The 21989-nt window shown below is 34.7% G+C and overlaps 1 protein-coding gene and 1 long non-coding RNA gene across 2 annotated transcripts in view; one reads left to right on the top strand and one right to left on the bottom strand.

Moving 5' to 3' along the window:
* FUT9 (fucosyltransferase 9) overlaps positions 1-21989 on the top strand; it is a 110411-nt gene that overhangs the window by 18254 nt on the left and 70168 nt on the right. The gene's annotated exons all lie outside the window — the stretch shown is intronic.
* Positions 8095-21989, bottom strand: part of LOC110353048 (uncharacterized) — a 45267-nt gene continuing 31372 nt past the window's right edge. The window contains exons 3-4 of the long non-coding RNA XR_005264581.2: positions 13970-14133; positions 8095-12232 (exon numbers count right to left, since the gene is read on the bottom strand). This is a non-coding gene — a long non-coding RNA (uncharacterized lncRNA). The remainder of the gene's footprint in view (positions 12233-13969; positions 14134-21989) is intronic.

Genomic DNA, 21989 nt, shown 5'->3' with positions numbered 1-21989 from the left:
CTAGGTCATCTCTTTTATCATTAATCACAATGGATTATCTGAGTTCTAGCCTTGTGTGTTTTTTACCGTTTTTGGAACTTGTCATTGCATAAGCATCTACATTTTGTTAAATTATTACCAACACTGTGCTGTAACAATTTAACTATATTATCCACTTGATATTTTAGAAAATTATAACTTTTTTTTTTTTTTTTTTTTTTTTTTTTCTGGGAATAACACCCACAAGCAGTAATCATTTTGATTGTAAAATGTATGCCTATATTACATTTCAGGCCATAGTATTCTAAAGTCTTATGGATCAGTGAAATTCAGGAATTCATTTCTTTCTGATATTTGCAGGAAAACATTTGGGTTGTTGTTTTTTTGTTCACTTTATTGGACTTTAGGTCACACTGTGATTTTATGTGTTCTGTTGATGCCTCATAGGCTCTGGTTTGCAGGCCTTGTTGTTGGGCAAACAGATCTTCAAAACAGAAAATCTCAATTCATTTAATGGGATGCTTGACAAGTATGTAGAGCAACTCTGTATTCTCTACAAGACTCAAAGATTGCTGTGGTCATATCCTGTTATATCTATTGAAGGTCTTTATGCAAATAAATATAGATTTTAGCTAGCTTTCACAATTTTACTTATGCTTCAAGACTGAGAAAGTCTTGAGTTACTGTTCTGTTGCCAGCCAATCTTTACAAGTTGCCACTGTATGAGATTCAGAAGAATTATGGTGGAGATCAGACATCAGAGTAACTGAGCGAATATTCAGTTTCAATATGTATTTTGAAAGATACTGTCTTCCTAAATGCTAGTTTTGTTTTGCAGTTAACACAATTTTGCTTTAGGCTTCAGCAAACAGTATTGTGGGAAGAGAATTTTGCTTTGTACTCTTCTGTTATTTCAGTTTAAAGATCCTTGCAGGCACCAGTGTCAAGCCTCCAGGAAATACCTTCACAGGGTCTTTCCCATTGCTCTGTGTAACTCAGTGCCTTATGGAAAGTCAGAGTATCATGGATATATTGGGGCATCCAGAGAAAGACACAGTCCTTACTGTCCTGAACTTCTGCTACTCCCTGCTGTTTTGAAGCTGGTAATGGTGGGTCACAGCAACCAGCACTCACAGCTCCTCTGAATGCCCTCTGGGCCTATCTGTAGACACCCATCAGCTTAGGAACTGTCATGAGGAACTCAACACAGAGATGAAAAGAGAAGTTTTAACATTACTGTCCTTCACTAACACCCTACCAGGCTCCCAAAATAGTCTTGGAAGGTGCAGGATAATAGAGCTGCTTATTCACAGAGCCTGCAGAGCCGACCCTTGTAAATATGCATGTTTTCAAAGGGAGTGGAAAGTCCCCTGTAACACCTGTCCCCAGGAAACATTGATCATCATTTGCTTTCTAAGCTATTTTCTAATGAAGGAAACACTTTTTTTTTTTTTTTCCACAAAACAAAAGAAGGCCCATTCCTAATTCCTAGCCAAAATATTCCACAATTAATATTTGTCTGTTTGCTGTATTCTGTTTAAGAAGCTTTAAATGTTGTTTTCATTGTGATTTGATTTCTGTGTTTTATAACCTTGGTATAGTTATCAGTCCATTTTTCAACTTGCCAAGTCTTGGTAAAAGTGATAAATTTCAGTCCTTGGAAAATATGATTATTTTCATGACTATGTAATGATGTGTTCTTTGGATTAAAATGTATTTTTTCTTTGTATAGATATATAGTAAGTGTTAAATGAAACTAAATTATGCTGGATATAGATAAATTTATTCTAAATAATGTGAAATTTTGCACACAGAAGTAGATCTCAATACTAGTTTTAGAAAATTGCTGAGGTATGGTCAACATAATCAACAAAATAAATTTAGTATCAGCACTTCAAATTTATTCTGGTTTTGATTCTCACTGTCTCTTTACAGCAACAATTATTTTTATTTATGTAATGAAGTATTTAAACTCAGTTCAGTACATACTTCTGCAGGTAATACTAAAACCTCTTGCTGTGATACTAAATGTAAGTTGTCTGTTTTCTCAGTGAAATTAGTGCACTAATAATTAAGAACACATTTTTAACTCTAACTTTAGAAGTTTCTTGCTTAAATAAACAGAGTAATTAAAATATATATATTTAAAAAAAAAAAAAAGGAAGGGGAGGGAAGGGAAGATTTACTGAGTTTTGAATGGAGATAGCTTATGTTGCTGTTCGCACAGGTAGTTTTGTGAGGGGATTTAGCTTTTCAATGTTTTTATTTTTTTGCTTGTTTGTGTTTTGCAAGGAACAGACTTTGTTTAAAGTCTAAATAAACTCTTAGACAAACAAAGATTTAAACATACAAGTTTAAGATATGACTTTTCATTTTTCAGTGCTTTGTAGTTCATCTGTAAAACCTAAAATTTTACTGTAGTTGAATGGTTATGAATTTGTCTGCTCAGCCATTTTCTCAGGAAAGTAACATTTACCTGTGAAACAGCCTACTTGAGGTTTGGTTTGTCTATTTTTTTAAGAATATTGAAAAAAACTAGCTTGGTGAATGACAGCTTTATGTCCAAGAGGATTTGTTTCCTTTTGATGACAGATTTTTATCAATAAGAATTTACAGTGAACTTATCATTCAAATTGGATAATTTAATAATCTGTCAAAGTTGTGCTAAGATGCAGGGATAAAAAGGTTGTGCTTTTTTTTGTTTGTTTTGGTGGGGTATTTTTACTGACTAAGAATAATGGCAGCATCTAACAGATTGAGAATATTCATTCAAATAAGGGACTTAATGAAAACAATTGTAGACTGAAGAAATGAAAACAAACAGTATTAGCAAATAAGAAATGTTGTAGACTGTAAAATGAAATTGTTGATGACACAATGGCAGAATTACCAAAATCATTTCTAAATATGTTTTAAGTTAGAGAAATAGAGATTCCACTAGCAAAGGAAAGTAGATGTATTAAAAATAAATAAATCGATCTAGTAACATAAATTCTATGGGACGAATGATTTATGAAGAGATACACACCATGTACCTTGCATATATAACCCTATTTCTGAGGTATAGAAGTGCAACTGTCTCTCTGGTTCAAGCAAATACCTCCTTCTGAGGGCAGTCACATAATAAGTCATAGAAAAGACTGAGCTGGACCATGCTTGAGAAAAAAGGAAGCCAATGGCTGGCAGCAGAAGTGGTCATGTTGATTTTTATTTATTTATTTATTTTTATGGCAGACTCACCCAAGCTACCTTATTGAATGAGGGAAATCCACTTTCCTTTGCCCTTCCCACTTCTTGAGTATCCCATGGGATATTCTCATTTGTTCCATCCCTTTAGCTGTCTGTTAAAGTATTGTTCAGCAAAGAGAGTGATATACATATAATCAAGAATAAGTAAAAGACAGTTTTACTCTATATTTAAGATAGGATAGTCAGATAAAAAGAGGAAACCCTGGCTTCTGCTCCAGGGGATACTTATTTTATATTTAATCATTAAGCAAGATGAAATAGATTGTTCTCAATTCTACATATGGAAGTACTACTGTCAGTGAAGGAATAAAAATGACACGAAAGGCATTACATTCCCAAAGAAAGCCAAAGGTCAGTCTTCCCTTCCTCTGTTCCAACATTTGACACATACTCCACTTATCAGAAATATGCTAGACAGCATTGCAGGATGTTTATGAGATGACACTTACAAATATCAAATGATGAGTAGATGCTAGTTACCTCCCTATAGATTCTTGTTCCTCTTATTCAATGGGAAAACAAAACAAAACAAAACAAACAAAAAAACAAAGAACACTCTTTTATGCTAAAGATATTATGTTAACTACTTTTTATGTTATTTTTATTTGTATTCATTTTCATTGGCAGGGAATGGAACTAAAATTTCACAGATAAAGTTAAGTAAGAAGAGATAGTGCTCTCTCAGATCAAATTTTGAAACTGTTCATTCTTAGATTTGGGTATCATCATTGTCAGAGAGGAGGTAGCTAATAATTCTTGAGTCCCATTCGAGAGCACTGAGGGAACATTAGACTGGCTATAGACATGGGCATAGGAAGGAAATCTCCTGACAAAGAGATCCTGATTAACCCTGACAGATTTCATCCTTCAGGTCCTTGCAACAGCATCTGAATGTGAAGGACTAATGCTGTCCAAACAAATTAATGAATAATAATAACAAAAAAAAATGTCTGCTAGTGCTATTTAATGCCATATATAATTTCTTTTTAATCCTTAATGAACAGATGAATTAGCTCTAGTTGGAGACTGTTTGGAGATTGAATTAGGCAACATGGTAATTCCTAAACCTTGATTTATTACCAAAGACACATTATTATTTATTTTTTTTTCATCCCAATTTGAGTCTTGATGGCATTCTTAATAGCAGGGAATGATCTATTTACTGTCCCTTCTGTGATTACGGCGTTTTCAGTATTCACTGTACCTTTTTTTTTCTCCTTTTTTTAAATGAAGGTAGCATTAAAAGTTAAGAACTAATATTGCATCATGTAGCCTGACCTATGTTATTATTTATTGTTTGATATTCAGCTTCATAATCTCCTACCTATAAAGGGTCAATGTTAGTGTTGTTAACTGATCACTCTTGCTTTCAGCTTGGGAAATCTGAGGTGCTGTTACTGCATTCAGTTTTGCTCTGTTTTGCAGCCCCTAGCTGACAATAGGTAAAGCTTTTCCCATTCCCAAGAAACCAAGTACCTCATGTGAATAGCTTGTTTGTACAAGCTTCCTTTGTCTGAGGTCTTCTCACTCAGAAGAATCAACACTATAATAAAAATGTCAGTTTAGTTTTTAGTATGAAATGCTTGACTTTTTTTAACAAGAGAGGAACACTCAATGTTGAAGCAGTCATGAAAGAAAAACTCTTTTCATGACCACTAGAATAAGTGGACAGGGACAGTGAGGCAGAAAGCAAAGACTGGGAAACTGGCTTTCCTCCAAAACAAGAAAAAGCTACATTTTAGGACATAATTGAATGATTTGGTATTCCTTTGAAGAATTAACACAGCATAATCTTTTTAAATGAATAAAAACTAAATATATGATAATCCCACGTCATATATATATATATATATATATATATATATATATATGTGAATGTTTGAAGTGTTAATGGATGAATTTACAAATATTTTAGATGAGGAAAACAAGTGACAATACAACTGCTGTCTGGGTTTAAAACTACAAACACACACAGGCCCAATTATCTACAATGAAGTAGTGTGAGAAAAAAAAGGAAACGAGAAAACTTAAAAAAAAAAAAAAAAATTAACATCTTGTCAGCATACTGACTTCTCTGCTTGCTTAATAGAAAAGGGTGTTATCAGTTTTATTTCCTTTGAGGATAGGGAAGAAGCTATTATAGTGCAGAATCCCTTGTGCCTATGAGAAGAGAGCTGAAAATAGATTGAAAAACGTGTGGGAAAAGCAGGCATAATCAAAACTAGTTACTCTACAGAAACATTTCATTTTTTTTATATCTCAGCTAATGATACATTTTACACATTTTTCTGTTTACCTAAAGAAGCTGCTAATAGTATTCTATGTAAGCACAGAAAGGAAACTGAATTATGGCTAGTTTGCAGAGAACTCAAATTCAATAATTGCTACATAAAGCATGCTTAAGCAAAGATATTCAAACCCAATAAAAAGGGGCATTCCTATAAATACAAACAGTGTCTAATTAACAGAGAATCATAGCTGAATATGTGACATACCCTGAAGGTTAAGTAGTGTTTTATGTGCCTGGAAACAGGCGTGGGAGGCAAAAAATAAGATCTATTCATCAAGTGAAACTTGTCAATAACAACCTCACAAAGGCCACAACTTTCGTCATCTATATAACTGATGGCTGCATAACATAGGATAATACAAAACACATCTCCTGGGGATGGAGGTTTGTGGTTAGGAGAGGTGGATGAGGCTATCAAGTGACTTGCAGTATTTATTTCATTCTAAACATGATTTTTTGTCCTTTTCACGAGCACAGCCACATGCACCCACATACCAGAAGTCTGTGTGATGCCTAGACTGGAGAAGGACAAGGTCAAAACATGTTTTGGGGATGATAGGAACCAAAAAGGGAATTTGACTCTGACTCACCAGAGAAGCAGACATTCTTCTGCTGATGATTTGGTCTTTTTACAGCAAGAATGAGACTGAAGTATTACTTGAAGAAGTATTTAGCAGGGAATGACAATGGGAAGGATTGGGAGAGGAAGAAATAATGAAACGGAACACATACACACAAATACAAACTCACTGTTTCTAACTCAACCTTCTTATTCTTTCTCATTCTGTGACATGATCACAGAATCACAAAACACTTGACGTTCGAAGAGACCTCTGGAGGTCATCTAGTCCAAGCCCCTTGCTCAAGCAGGGACACCTAGAGCAGGTTGCCCAGGACCATGTCCATATAGCTCCAAGGAGGGAGACTCCACAACCACATTGGGCAATCTGTTCCAGGGCTCACTCACCTGCACAGTATAGAAGTGCTTCCTGATGTTTAGAGGGAACCTCCTGTGTTCCAGTTTTGCCTATTGCCTCTTTTGCTGGTGCTGGGCACCAATGAAAAGAGCCTGGTTCTGTCTTTATTGCATTCTCCCTTCAGGTATTATATACACCTTTATAAGAGCTTTTCTGAGCCTTTTCCTTTCAAGGCTCTACAGTTCTGTCTCTCTCAGCTTCTCATAGAAGTGCTCCAGCCCCTTGATTTTCTTGGTGGCTCTCTGCAGGGGGTTGCTGATGATGTCAAACAGACCTACTGTTTGTCTCGATTTTTTTTTTGTGTTATTGCCTGGGATGATTAGACAACCCAGGTGTCTTCACCCTCTCCTTCCAGCCCTTTTAAAAGCTTTGTTATCCTCCTCTGGCTGATTTCAAGTATCTTAATACCCTTTTAATATTGTGGAGACCAGAACTGTACAATATAACCAAGGTGAGGCCACACCAATGCTCTCTAGCAGGAGAATCACCTCTTTTGACCTCTTTTTTGGCTGTGGTGTGTTTAAATGCATTCCAAAATACAGTTTGCCCTCCTGGCTGCCAGGTCACAATACTGACTCAGGTTAAGCCTGCTGTCAGCTATCACCCCCAGATCCCTTTCTGATGAGGTGCTCTCCAGCCATTCATCTCCCAGTCTGTGCCTATGTCCAACATTACTGTGTACCAGGTGAAGAAGCCAGCATTTTCCTTTGCTGAGTTTCATGCCATTGATGATTGCTCAACACTTCAGTCTATCTAGATCCCTCTGCAAGGCCTCTCATCCCTCCAGTACCTAACAGTATCTCCCAGTTTACTATCATCAGCAAACTTGCTGAGACTCATTCCACTCCTGCATCCAGATTATTGATAAAAATGTTGAACAGAACTAACCCTAGAATTGATGTCTGGGGAACACTGTTAGTGACTGGCTGACAGCTAGATATAGCCCCGTTCACTACAACCCTTTGAGCTCTATCATTGAGCCAACACATCATCCAGTGTAGCATGGACCTGTTTATCTCATAGTTGGACAATTTGTTCAGGATACCATAAGGAATGGCATCAAAGGTCAAAAATATATATATACATGTATATATATTACATCCCTTGCCTTCCCGTCATCCAACAAACAGGTGGCATTATCATAGAAGGTGATCAAATTACTAAGGCAGGATTTTCCCTTCATGAACCTATGTTGACTGTGCTTGATAATAGCTTTGTTCTTCAGGTAACTTTCAGTAGCTTACATAATGTTCTCAATACTTTTCCAGGTATAGAGATTAGATCATAACAGGTCTGTAGTTTCCTGGGTCTTTCCTCAGGCTCTTCTTGTAAATTGGTATAATATTGCCTAACTTTCAGTCAGCAGGGACTTCCCCAGACTTCCCAAGAACTTTGTTGAGAGAGGTCCAGCGATAAGACCAACTAACCCCTTTAGTACTCAGGTCTCATAAACTTATTATAGCATAAAGATCAACAAAAGCTAACACCAAAAAAAAAAATGGTATGTTTATTACTCATTTTTCAGAGCGTTCTCCTGCAGAATGTTGCTGCTGGAGAGACAGGGAGGAAGTTATAAAGTTTCCATTGATTTCAATGCAGTATTTATTTATTTATTTATTTATTTATTTATTTATTTATTTGAAGATCCCAAATTCCATAACAGACACATGACATAGGAGAGGATATTTATTCTTCCAAACCTTCAGAGCCTCCTGTCTGAGACTGGAAGTAAAAAGTCTACCACTTCAAAACTACTTTCTGAGATTTACAAGAATTTTCTGACAGATACATCTGTACTGCTTGCCTAATAATAGTAATTGTCTGCATAATTGGGAGCATAAAAAGAGGTAGGTAAGCCTTTGAGGAAAGCCAATTAAGCATGCAAACACTGCTTGTAATTGGTACATAAATTTAGGTATTCTAGTTGCATGTGTATTTCCTGCTTAATTGTGATATTTAGTAGCTCAATATTTTCTCTGTATCTTTCCAAGTTTAAAGAAGTGATCCTTCAATGCATCTGACTCAACATAACTTCTACAGGGCCATACATTCAAAATCAAATATGGCAGGGGTAAATCACATTCTGTGACACTTTGAAGAACGTTCAAGGAACAGCCGTAGTGTGATGAAGCTGCACTGAAAAAAAGAGTTGGCTGGCTGTTAGCCAGCAATTTAAAATTGTGTTCACAGCCTTTTTTTATTGAAAGTGATGCCCATACATACCATAAAATATTTTTACAGTTAATACTAAGTTTGGATGCAGTCAACATGTATGGTGACAGAGCTTTTTACTGCTTTTTATTACTTTTTTTTTTTTTTTTTTGGTACAGGTAACAGATTAAGTCCCCATCATTGTAACTATTGATGGTAACTATCCCATTTATTTTGTGTGTAGGTCTTTAACTGAGACGTTATCAGTGGATAAATAAATGTTCCACTAACAGTTCAGTAATATCAATTACCACTGCACTCAATAATAAATATAATAATCTTATATGCACGAATAGTTGCATTGCTATTAAAAAGTGTGAAAATTGGAAAGTTAGAAAAATATCAGAATGCCAGTTTTATTTGACTGTTTGACACAGCACATTCTATGAGTTTGCATTCTACAAGGATTCACAGGAGTTTGTTGTTTGGAACATATCATTGCTATAGCATTCTCGTATGGTTTCTATTTCATTTGAAAAATACCTTCATAGTACTTGTTGCATATGTTTTTATTTTCAGAGTGAACAACATGTCCATTGCCTATTTTAGAAACACAGAATTTCTTTTTAATGTTGATGAATGTGTAGGAGAAAAGGACAAAACACATATGCCGGAAAAATAATAATTTTTTTGATTTATAATTTAGTATGTTTAGTAACAAAATAAAACATAAAATATGTTATAACTAATAGTGTTTGACTGAGTCCTTACAAGATTTTTTTATAGAAAAAGGTCATGAGTCAGGTCTGAGGTTGCAATCCAATTTTCATCTGAATTTAGAATGAGTCTGGAACCTTAATTAACAGAAAAATAGAAGTTTTGCAGTTTGAATCAAAGATATAATAGGTACTTAGTAGAACTGAGTCACTAAACTATCAATTTGTTTATCATTCTTCAAGGTATTTATTTTAACTCGCATGTTTGTTCTGGTATATTTGTAAAAAGTAATAACAAATCCTCTCATTCTATTCTTTAATAGGCCTCTTAATTTTTCCCAAGAACAAACAACCCTCTTCTGATCATCACAGTAAGGCTTTTCTCATCATTCTTCTGATAGAATAAATTTTACATAAATAGAAGGGATCAAAATTGATACCAGATATTTCGATGCATGTGTGGAGGGAGCTTGACCAAGGAGACTCTTACTTACTAAGATACAAATGTTGCCTGATGAAAACAGGAAAAATAAACCTTTTTTTTTTTTTTTTTTTTTCAAACTCAGATAAATATAATGGAAGGTTTTTCATGGAATGGGTCAAACCCAAAGATAGTAGACAAATAAACAGGTGATCTTCAATTCCAGTTCTTCTGGTCCTTCTAAAGGGAAAATAAAGCTGTACCAGGTGTTATACAGATTTTACAATGGCTGCTATTAGGAAGTTTTTGAAAGCACATGTTATAAAGTAGACTCTAGTACAAATAGATTTTTCTGATATTAGTCCTTTGAGACTGATGTTGCTATGACTAATAGGAATGAGCTAAAAAAAATAGGAGACATCTGAAAGAAACTTATTTTCATTTATCTAAGAAAGGAGTGCGAGGAGTATCAGAGAAGTGAATAGTCATTTAAGGAAAGGAACAGTAGTAGATTTCTGGAGTAACTTAGATTTCTTTTTTAAAGGTAGAGTACAGCATATTTTGACTTTTCCTTCTGCATTTTTTCCAAAATACACATTTTTGCAATTTGCTTTTCTGAGGCAAACTTTGTATCACCAAAGTTAGAGTAAACTCTTTTCAACACCTCTGTTCAATCCTATGGCTGCTTGCAACATTAATTAAACCATGGGTCCCATCTGGATCTAAACTAAATGATGTTATTCACTATCATCAATGCAATCAGGATCAGATTTCTTACACTTAATTAGTGAGATCACAAAAGCTGCCTTCTTAGCAACATTTACTCACATCAAATTAAATTTCATGGTGTAAGAGAATGTGAAAAGGAATCTTAATCTGCCTACACACATCCCATTGATATTACATTTTTAAACACAGGACTGAAAAGGAGAATGCTTCTTTTTTTTTTCTTTTTTTTCTTTTTTTTTCTTTTTCCCTGTAGTAGACTATAATAGACAAAAGGTTTATTTTTATACTCTTCCAGAAGGTTAAGTATTTCAGAGATCCATCAAACTATAATTAATATCCATTAATGTATAAAGGGAGAACAGAAAATAAAAGGAAAAAAATATATTCTTTTACAGTAGTCATCACTTTTTCCCTTCAAAATACTAGAAAAAAAAAAACAAGTTTAATCCATTACTCTCCTTTTTGATTTAAAAATATTGCAAATTGCAAAGAAAAAAAAAGAGTTGTCCAAATAAAGACATCTGAAAGGGATGTGTATATTAACAAACCAAGTTTCTCACTGGAGATCCACTCATTGCTGTAAGCAGACAGTTCATTTTTCTGAAGTTTCTGACACCAGTTCAAACCCTTTGAATATCATGAACATGCAAATCCTGAGCCTAGTGGCCATTCCAGATGTTCTACACTGAGTATGTGGTATTGATTGCTACAAAGCAAGCTATGACATACCTTCCAGAGCTTTTATGATACTGCCTGGTATTGGCAAAGCCATTTCTGTTGCTTTCCAAAACACTATATTCTCTGAAATGTAAAATCTACAATAATGACAGTAATACAACTAAAGCATAAAAATACCATAAAACATGGAGTAACAATTTGATGGCAAAATGCTATTTATAGAGAAGATGTAAAATAAGGATAAAACTGAAATCAATATCTCTTTCATACTTTCCTATTACAAAATTGTTTGCAGTTCACTACAAACTTAGCAGAGCAAAGGTTTAAAATCAGAATCTAGTGACATATTTTATCACATTAATCAATTCATTATTAAATAATTATACATTGTACTGAAAATTTAGTAAAAAAGAAAGTATAATGTTCCAAAGCTTTCTACTTTAAAAATACATCACCACAAATCCCTTCTTTTCTTTCCCAATTATTATTTTCTCCAGGAATCTGGTTTTCCTATAGGGGTCTAGATACCACCAATCCTTAGGTTTTCATATTCAGAAGCTTCCTGCATAAATAAGCATTTCTCCTGAAGCGTATACCATCAGAAACTCACCTTTGACCAGATTCCTGGTTTCAGTGCCTTTACAGGTTACAACAACATTGTATGACAGAAGGAACTGTCTTTCTGGTAAGAAAATTGTGAGCTGTGATGAATTTTGAGCTCTTCCAAGTACTGTTGTTTCTGCAGTATCATTTCCATTCTCATCAACTACTGAATCATATTCAAAGTTGTAGGGTTTTTCAAAGTCTTTTTGTGGCCAGAGTTCAGAGTATCTAAACTGAAGTCCCCAAATGAAAATAGTGACTGTTGACTTTGTTTTACTGGAAAACAGAAACCTTTGCAGGGAGGGTAAATCTTATTAAACAGAAATGAGTGCTTTTGCTGGGGCCAGTCTGGGACTGAGAAATCAACTTCTGCAGGTGGAACAAGTTTGAGTGCCACTTCCTTTTCCACGTGCAAATTGGATTTTCTTAACCTTTCCTTCTGTAACATAAACATTTGGATGAACAGTCAGACAAGCATTGTATATTGTAAAACAAAACATTGCACAGTAGACATATCTTCCCCTGGGGAGAGGAATGAAAGAATAAACATGTAACAAGCATTAGTCACATTGCTTAACACACTACTGGAAGGCACTCAAATATTCATTGTGACTAAGCTATAAAGAGATATAAAAAATATAATAAATGTATTAACTTGTCAAATAAGTTGTTGCATTCTGCATCAGCCTGAGTTTAAATGAATTTTAAGAGTAGTTCCATGTACAGTGCACTTCAGCTTTGTTGGAAAAGGCTTCAAAATCTTGTCAGAAAGAAAATTTTGCATTTGCCTGACTAAGCACAGGTATAAAAAAAAAAGTAATCCTGATCTATTTATTAATAGAATTCTGTAGTAGCACCTGGAATTGGCAAATCATCAGTGGTGATCTTGATCAACAAACAGCAGGGAAATACCCTGAAAAGAGGCCAGGAGACTGGTCTCCTCCTCATCATCATCAGTCTGTTTCCTAGCAACCTTTCAGTATCATCTCAGATTTATTTCCATTTCCATAGGGACTGAGGCAAGAGCAGTTAACAACTGCAGCACATAGACACAATCAGCCTTGGAAAGGAGAACAGCCAGTGAAAGTTGAACAGAAGGAAGTCAGTTATTTATAAGTTCAGAAGAAAGTTCTTGGAAATATTTGCCACAACAAAGGTGAAACTTCTACCTCTTGTTTAAAGTTCATATCTACAGTCAGTCCCTTGTAGTCTGTAGTTTCCAAGCACTATACTTAACTCTTCTTTAGATATAACCACTAATAAAAAACTCTACTCTCTTCAGTTGGCCTGGGAAGTGTCTTCATCTTGCTCATGGCTGGCCCTAGTTACACAAGTGTTTTATCTCTCCTGTTAAATAGACAATAGTATAGGTATGGTGGGCATCAGTCTCAGAAACACAGATTAGTACTGAAAATTTTAACAAGCTTCTTCAGCCATATGAATTAGAGAAAGTAAATATGCCAGTTGCCTTTGCAACATGCAGTATGACTTTGATGCCATAGCAAGGCAAACTGATGGTCTCAGAATTTTTCTGGGTATGGAGTAGTCTGAAACTAGGATATTGAAAATTCATCAATGATTACAGATAGACGCTGTGGTCTGTAACTATGCTCTGCTGTCAGAATTCAAGTTTCTGACATAACAGTAAAGTTTATTTGTGCTGAAGACAGCAATTTTGCAGTCACTATATTCTATAATATTTTTTTTTTCCTAAAATGTGTAGATTTTATATATTTGTTTGTTCATTGGTTTGATTATTTTGCTTCCATTAAATATTTATCTTATTCTCATCACTCAATATCCCCTGACAGATCATCAAGCTGCATCACAATTCCTTCCTCAGACCAGTCATTGGCAAAAGGTGAAGCATGTCTTATCTTGCCAGGAGTGAATCCAATTTGTCACACTTATCTATTTTTCCTAACACTTGCTTGTGTGGTGTCATTTTTAATAGAATTTAACTTCTGATGTGGGTGCTGCTACGGTCACTTAAGTTGTTTGGAATCTTGATGTCATAACCTGTAGGCACAAATAGGGACCTTGAGCTGTCCCCAGTACTGGAGACAAGGGCTGCGCAGAGAAGTCTGAAACATGTATCCGAGCACACTTTAATCACACTCCACAGGAGGCTGGTGATACAGAATTAATTATGTGACTACCCAATTTAGGGGCTTACCTGTGTTTCACAGAACAGTATTGCAGAATTTTATGCAATCTCCAATGCTCATCTTTGAGCATTTCATCTTTGTTGAATTGTTGAGGAGTTTTAGCAGAGCTGCTTCAATGGCTTGAGGAGTAATCCAGATGTATCATGCATCTGCGTAGTGCTTCATTTCAAATCTGTGAAATATCACGCATTTTAGGCTTAAGTTTATGTTTCAACTAGTACTTATTTGTATTCATTATCTGTATTCGTATATCTAAAGTGCAAATTATAAGAGTGAGGTTTTATAGAAGACTTTTGCCAAGATGAAGAGCCTTGGACACCTCTTGCTCCTTTGACAGTTTTGTTTTTGTTACTCCCTTTCACTTTGTAACACATCTTTGAATTGCCTGTTGTGCCTAATCACTAAATCCTTTAAATTGGTAGGGACCTGTTGAGGACATCTAATCCAACTCTGAGCAAGAGCAAGAGCAATTTGTTCTCAGCTATGTTCACTCCAGTTCTGAATATCTCCAAGTATGGAGGTTCCACAACGTCTCTGGGCAACCTGTTCCAGTGTTTTACCACCCACTTTGTAAAAGGTGTTTTCTTGTGTTCATATGGAATGTCATGTTGTCATTTTTTGTTTTTTGTTTTTTGTTTTTTTAAATTTGTCCTCTTTGCCTCTTATCCCATCAAGGGGAACCATGCTAGAAACTGCTCTGGAACAGTAAGTCAGTGAGGTTTAGCAGTGTCAGAGTCTAATACTATCTGACCAGGTTCTTTTAGGTATTTTACAGAATGAGGATTTGACATTTAATTCAGAATTTATTTATTTTGAGATAATCTGACATTACACTGGATTTTGATTTACAAGAGTGTTACAGAAGTGTACTGAAATAAAAATACATATGGAATATAACAACTGTGACATGCAGTTGGATCATAATACAAATGTAATTCCTGTTACTGGTCTCTATGTACTCATTGTCGTGATGCTGGGCATCCCACGTTGCTGGAAAAGGTTATGTGGTTTAAAGCCCTTGGTTCTCTTCAAAGTTCATTTCATTGTTTGACAGTTTTCTTATTCTATGCTGCACATATACGCTTCCCCCATACTGATCTGACTGGCTCAGGAAGAGAATACTCTCTATTGGTTATCTATGTGAAAGCCATTTATAGAACCAGTTGATTCATCCAACTGATATAACCATCACCTAAAACAAAGACCACCCTGCAGTCCACTTTGTCTTGAGATAAATTAGTCTTCCTTTACCATAATTATGGTCACTTCCTGTACTCTTCTCTAAGTCTTGAGCACTTATGCTCACCTCCTCAGAGCTGTATTTCATTGTAAGGGTTTGTAGATCTGTCACAGGTAACATGGGGCCATTGTGCTCCATATGGGACAGTGATATCACAGCCCTCAAAAGGAGCCTCTGTGACACCCAGCTTTCTTGGGGAGGAATCATGAATAAATAAAGATACTTGGCTGGTGCAAAGTAAAAGAGCATTCACTCAAGCTGAGAAAAATTGTGAGCAATACTATTTCATTTGCATTAACCAAAATAAACTGTAAAGTAAAAATAAATGATAAGAGAATGTCTTGTAATGGCAAAATGAGTGAGTGATGTCACTGTAGCTGCAAGACAGTATCATTACCAGCATAATTTTGTACTAGCTTTACACAATAACTATTGAAAGACTTCCAATATAATTTAGAAAGTTCAAACACCCCTCTCTTAAAGTCCACTGGATTTTGCTTTAATAGTTTATTCCCCAGGGAGCTAAATTATTTATTGATTTGTTAAGGAGTACAATGATCTAAATGCAAGAACTGGAGTGTATGTAATTGAGATCCAATTGGAGGGACATTAACCTACGCACTAAATTTAAGTGCAGACATTTAAATTGGCCCCCAGATTAAAAGAAAGCCTTTTTTCAGTTGGATTCTTTCACTGCCAAAAAGTACATTTTAAGAACGAAAGGGCATAACTCCTCGATCTTTTTTTTCTTTCTTTCTTCTTTTTTTTTTTTTTTTTTTTTTTTCAATCCACATATTTTCTATCTCATTCTAAATTGGACAAAAGTAACAGAGCAGTAGAATTTATTTTTGAAATGACCCAATGCTTGTTTATTTAAGACTGTAAACCCAGACTGCATTCCAAAATAATGCTAAAAAAATAGCTAATATGATTCACTATTGTAACTTTCCCAGCATGTCACATTAAAGCAGAACTACTAGAGGAGTCAAGTGATGAATTTCAAGACCTATGGAAAAAGTATCAAATCAGTATGCTTTTGTCTGAGTACTGGGAAAGTTCAGCACATTTTGCTTCAGTCAAGGAAAGAAATTTATTGTAATTGGTATCAATTAAGCTTTGAAAGTAACTTTACTTTAGTAGGGCTGGTGTTCTACCAACATAATCTTATGCTATTGGTTCCTTTGAGTAAATAAGAGTAGTTAACTGTTAGACTTCCTTTTATAAATTAATTTCTCTAACCGATAATGGGAGCATCTTTCCCAAAAGAATGTACTATACTTGAATCGTCTCAGCCTGGAAATGACACCTTCTTCCAGTGTTGTGAGTAAATAGTGAAAAAATATTTAAGCTTTTTAAAAGTAAAGTGATAGATAATTTTCTCATCTGTCTGATTTGCACAAGATATAATTAGCTGAATTTGAAATTGAGCCATTTTAAGTCTCCTCTCTTCAAATGAAATATTGTCAGTAGGTTTACATGTATATCCTTCTAAACAGTTTGTGAGTTTTATGATGATGCTTGCTTAGGTGCTGCTTCCAAAGCTACTAGAAAGCATCCAAAGCAGTAACGTGTTGTTAGGATTTACATGTTCTACATTGCCATTTATCTGGACACAAAATTATGATTTCTTATATACCAATGCAAGAGTTAGTATAATATCCAAATGAATGTCATCAGCTTGCACTGAAAACAATGCTACTCCATGGAAGATATTAAATGTGGGCTTAGATATGCTGTGCTAAACTTATTATTATTTTTTTTTTTCTGTATTTCCATCTGTAATTCCATATATACTTAAGATAGAATCTGATATCCATTTGTTTTGTATTGAGTCCTACATATCTATTGGATTTTGCAAATGATAATAAAAGTTATAAAACTTCCTTGAAAAAATATAGTGATTCTTCTCTGTCAGTTCATAGTTTATAAAGCTTTATGAACAAAAGGAAAGAACAAACTCAAGCTCAGGGAACAGTGTTATTAAAAGCTTCCTTGTCTCTAATATATATTTACTCTCCCTCCATCTCTCTCCTTTCTCACTTTTCCTCATTTTGCATTTGTTCGTTTTCTTCATCTCTCTTCCCAGGCTATGCAGTGAGAAAATTTATTATCAGTATAATTTGGACCTACTCAGCTAATTTTGCTGCAAGGTTGCCAGAGACATGGGGTAATGCTCTTGTGCATGATCACAAAAATGTTTGTAGTTTTTTATTATTCTAGCTTTTGTTTTTAAAATATTGACCTTCTGTAAGTTTGAGGCAGACAAAATGAGAATTAATTAGAATCTTGGAATTCTCACTATCTGGACCAAAATTTAAACTGCTGTTATATGGGTTGTAGGTAACAGAAACTTATTCCTGTTTTATATTTTGTTTATGGAGGATTGGTTGTATGTTGTAGGGCCTCTATTGCTCTTTTGTAAAGAACAAATCCCTTTTATATTCCACAGCTTACAGGTTGGTTTGGATAGTAAAAAAATGTAAATGTAAATGCTTCTGTGTTCTTAAATCTGGTTATAGAACTTGATTGTGCAGATTTTTAGTGAATGTTGATATGAGCACTATGACCAGTACGCTTCAGATCTGGATATTTCTTCGGGCTGAATTGTTTTATGTTTACTTTGAGTTCAAAAGCAAGATATGAGGTAGAATTTTAGCAAACATTTTTTTCTTTCTTTCTTTCTTTCTTTTTTTTTTTTAAGTAAATAGAAGAAAAAATTAATAGCAATGTATTTGTAGATAGTTTAAGATGTCTACATATGTTAGATTTGCTTTATTTTATTTTACTTTAGTTTTGATTCTTTAGGACACTTTTTCCAAGTTGAATTTTAAATTCTCAGATTGAAAAGCAATGGCAGTGTTGAGTCCTGTGTAGCTTAATGATATTGTTGATTTTAAAACCAGTCGGGCTTTTCAAATCTTTGCATGTCAAGTATCAATGACACTTTTTAAAGTATTGGATAAGCATGGAATTCAGCCTCAGGAACTGTCCTAAAAGAGCTGGCTATTATCTGTCACACTTTGACCTTAGAACTTTCTACAACTACCTTAACGATATTATGAAAGTGTAGGGCCAAAATTGTTATCATTGTATTCATGCCTGGAAGATAAGTATGCTTTCCTTCAAACACTTTTGAACTTCAAACTTCATGTGATGGAGTTAGCTGATCAGCTTTCAAAAAGTGACACCCTTCCCCTCCCCTTCTATTATACTTTTCTCCATTCTTTGCATTGCTTCTGCAGAGTTTCAGTATGGTGACAGGAGGAAAAAAGAATCATAACCAGAAGTCAGAGGCAGTAATGACTCTTCAACAGCACACTTACTATCATATTCATTTTCATATGAGTAACAAGTGATTTTTGCCCTTAAGAGATATAAATATAAGAATATAAAACTGTAAAGCATACAAGTGAACTAAGAATTTTTTTCATCATTTTACTTTACCTTTATATTACATACCAGGATTATAGATTAAAACACCTATTATGGAGAATCATGTTTCTATGAGAATAATAATTTTCAGGGATATCTAAAGACACATGACTTCCTGCAAAACTACATACTAATATATCATACCAAACTATAGTCCAGCTATGATGAAATCGTATCTTATTTCCTTCCAGCTTAATTTGCAAGCTTCTAGGGACCCATAGCCATTCTCCATTCTAGAAGAACCACTTCTAATAAATAAATTCTTTTGGCCAACCCCCTAGAAAATGGAATAGTTTCAGAAGGAAAACATGAAATGGAAGCAGTTACTGAGGTCTCCTGAATCCTGGTGAAATATTTTAAGAAATTATCATCCTTATTTTTTGCTCCAGATTTTTTCTGTCCAAGTATCAGAGTTACGAAAATTGAATGTATATTATTCTCTTCGTCCTTGACACCCTGTGGCACATCGTACCATACTGAACTGAAATTAATGGATTTTACTTTCATATTATAGGCTATGAACTGTGGCAACTGAGAAGCCAATGCACTTCCACTTTTTTTTGTCCATTCCATGTTAGCAATAACATGGCCATAAGTAGGTCAGCACATACAGTAACTTAAAAAGCTACTGTAAATTCGTTAGAGCCTTTGCTTCATTGTGACATAATGAAATGAAAATAAGGCTCAAGTCTCTGTTGCAATAGCTAATGACTAATACAGAGAAGGAAGCATGAGCAGTAAAAGACCTATCCCAAGAACAGTATCTTCAATAAGCAGAAAATATTGGGCACCTGGGAGCAAAATAGCCTGCAGAAGAAGTTTTTTACATGTACGAAGCCAAAACAAGAAAAAACTTGAGAAGGATGGGAATCATTTTCCAGTCCATCCAGCAGTATGACAGCTCATAAACTATGTTACACATCAAGAGCCTCATTGAGCAAGACTGGAAAAGAGATGTGCAGAAAGAAGTAGCTTTCGGACAGCTATCTTTTGTCATCAGTGGATACCCTGAAATCCTTGAGCATCTCAGCCAAATTGCTATTTTAGAGAGTACTGTTGCCAACCTCTTCCACAAACTATCACAGCACATATGTATATTAATTGCCAAAGGTGTCAAGTAAATCCTTCTGCAACTTGGTTTCTTAAACATGACAGCCTACACAGAATGTTTTTACTTCATTTTAGGCTGCTATACTTCATGTGAAATCAATGGCACTGGTTTTGTGCCATTGATTTACACCCTGTGTATCCTACTTATGCCAGAAAATTTATGCATTTCTGACAGTAGGCACAGACCATAATCATATATTTCCCCCTTTCCTTTTAGTGCAGTAAAATTAGTATGTCTGATTAAAATATCTTCATAGACTGACTGGGACAGCAGTATCACTACAAGAGAGGTTCTTCTTGTGTTTAAAAATTACCTGAGGGGTTTCAGATGCTCTTTTAATTAATTTATAATAACTTCTGAGTATAAGTGACAATACAATATCAAGTTATTGAGACAAAATGCCTGCATGTCTTTTGAATTTTATTCGGTAATTCGACTGGCCTACTGAACTGGGATTGCCTCAGCATATGGCAAAGATTCAAGAAATTTCCAACAAAGTATAGATGACTGAGATAAAGTCTTAAAATTGCACTGCTCAAGACATTAATCTGTTGGAACATATATTACTACAGACCAAATTGTAAAGAAAGGGTGTTTGCCCTTGATTCATCATTACCTTTACATTTGAAAGGTAATGCCAAAATTACCTTTGTGAATACAAAGGTAAAAAAATTACCTTTGTGAGTACAGGAAGATCTTTCTACCCATCTTTGAACATATTGAAGCTTCCTGCACAGTGGTGCAAGTATAATTATATAAGCAAAGCAAACAGCAAAAATTGTACATGTGCAAATTTATTTTAAAATTAGATTTCTGGCAAGTACATTAAAAAGGATTGAGAGTATGTTAGACTACCCAAAAATAATTGCCACTAAATTTAATCAGTTATGTGGAAAGTGAAGAAGTCAACCCAAGGTCAACTTAAAAAGGAAAATGAATGATTTAAGCAGCCGTTGCACAGGACCAGATGGCATGACTGGAAGGTTAAAAACAAGAAAGGACAGAGTTCTTCAAATTGTGTTAATTTATTAATGTATGTATACTATAATCATGTAAATTAAAGGATCACTAATTATTTACTAATTAAATTAATTAATTTACTAATTGCTGAAGGGAAAGACTGTGGAAAGAATGATGAAAAGAATCTTGAGAAACATATACCTTTTCTTCTATTCCTATCAATAAGAAGTCCATACTTTTTCTTTAAAATTTTTCATATTGCTTATGGACATTTCCAGATCTCTATACTTGACCTATTTATTCTGGAGTATAAAAAAGAGCAGGCAGGCTATGGTTTCTACTCCTGCCACTTCCTGCTATCCTCTCTACAGTGGTCTTCAAAGATGCTTCCCTTTTACATCTATTTATTCTACATTTTAGTAGATACAGGAAACACTCTTCTAAGAATTAAGAACACATAATTTATCCTTGTGTATCAGGTTTCCCTTCAGACTATTACTTCATCTTTTGTTTATCTTATCCTCTCACATCTGTACTCCAGACAACAACCTTCTCTATATTCCTTGAAACTATTCTCAGCTTTGCTGTCACATTAAGGTATTTTTCTTTCTTGACACCAAAAAGACATTATAATTTAACTACTCACCTATTAATGAATTAATAACTCATATTTGTGAAGGGCTAAAAGCCAAATGAAGACCAGAGAATTCTGTAAGATCATTGAACGTGAAGCTAATTACTGCTTTGGAAGTTAGTGTATAAGATATAGGAAAAATAAGCATTGTTTGAATAAAGCATGACTAGCAGCACCTTGGTCCTTGACTCTTTCATGTGATTAGACCTTTATGTAGGATGATAATTTTCAAGGAAGACCATCTGATAAAGATGAAAGGTAGTGCAGTGGACAGAGAAGTAGCCTAGAAACCAGGAAAGCAACATCCTTCTGGGTCTCATGTCCACATCTAAACAGAAAGTTAGAGCAATTTACTGCTCATTGAAGTAAGCAAAATAGGTATAAATATAGTTCAGAAACTATTGTGGAGTTCTGATACAGCTGCAGCACTGTTTGTATATTGGTGGGGGGGAGGAGGGGAAAGTGGGGGAAGGAGGAAAATATATAATACCAGGTAATACAGATAATGCTTTGTCCAATAGAAAAGACTTTTGGTCACTATTATGCAGGTGAGATTGGAGAATTGACTTGTGATTTAAAAGCCTTTTTATTATTACCAGTAATCACACCCATTCAGTTCATTAGCTGACCTGAAGTTCCCTGCTAATAGGA

The sequence above is a fragment of the Anas platyrhynchos genome, chromosome 3 (genome assembly GCF_047663525.1).
Source record: "Anas platyrhynchos isolate ZD024472 breed Pekin duck chromosome 3, IASCAAS_PekinDuck_T2T, whole genome shotgun sequence".
In the NCBI taxonomy this organism is placed as follows: domain Eukaryota; kingdom Metazoa; phylum Chordata; class Aves; order Anseriformes; family Anatidae; genus Anas; species Anas platyrhynchos.
Note: the sequence above shows the minus strand (reverse complement) of the source record. Positions and strands in the feature narration are given on the sequence as shown.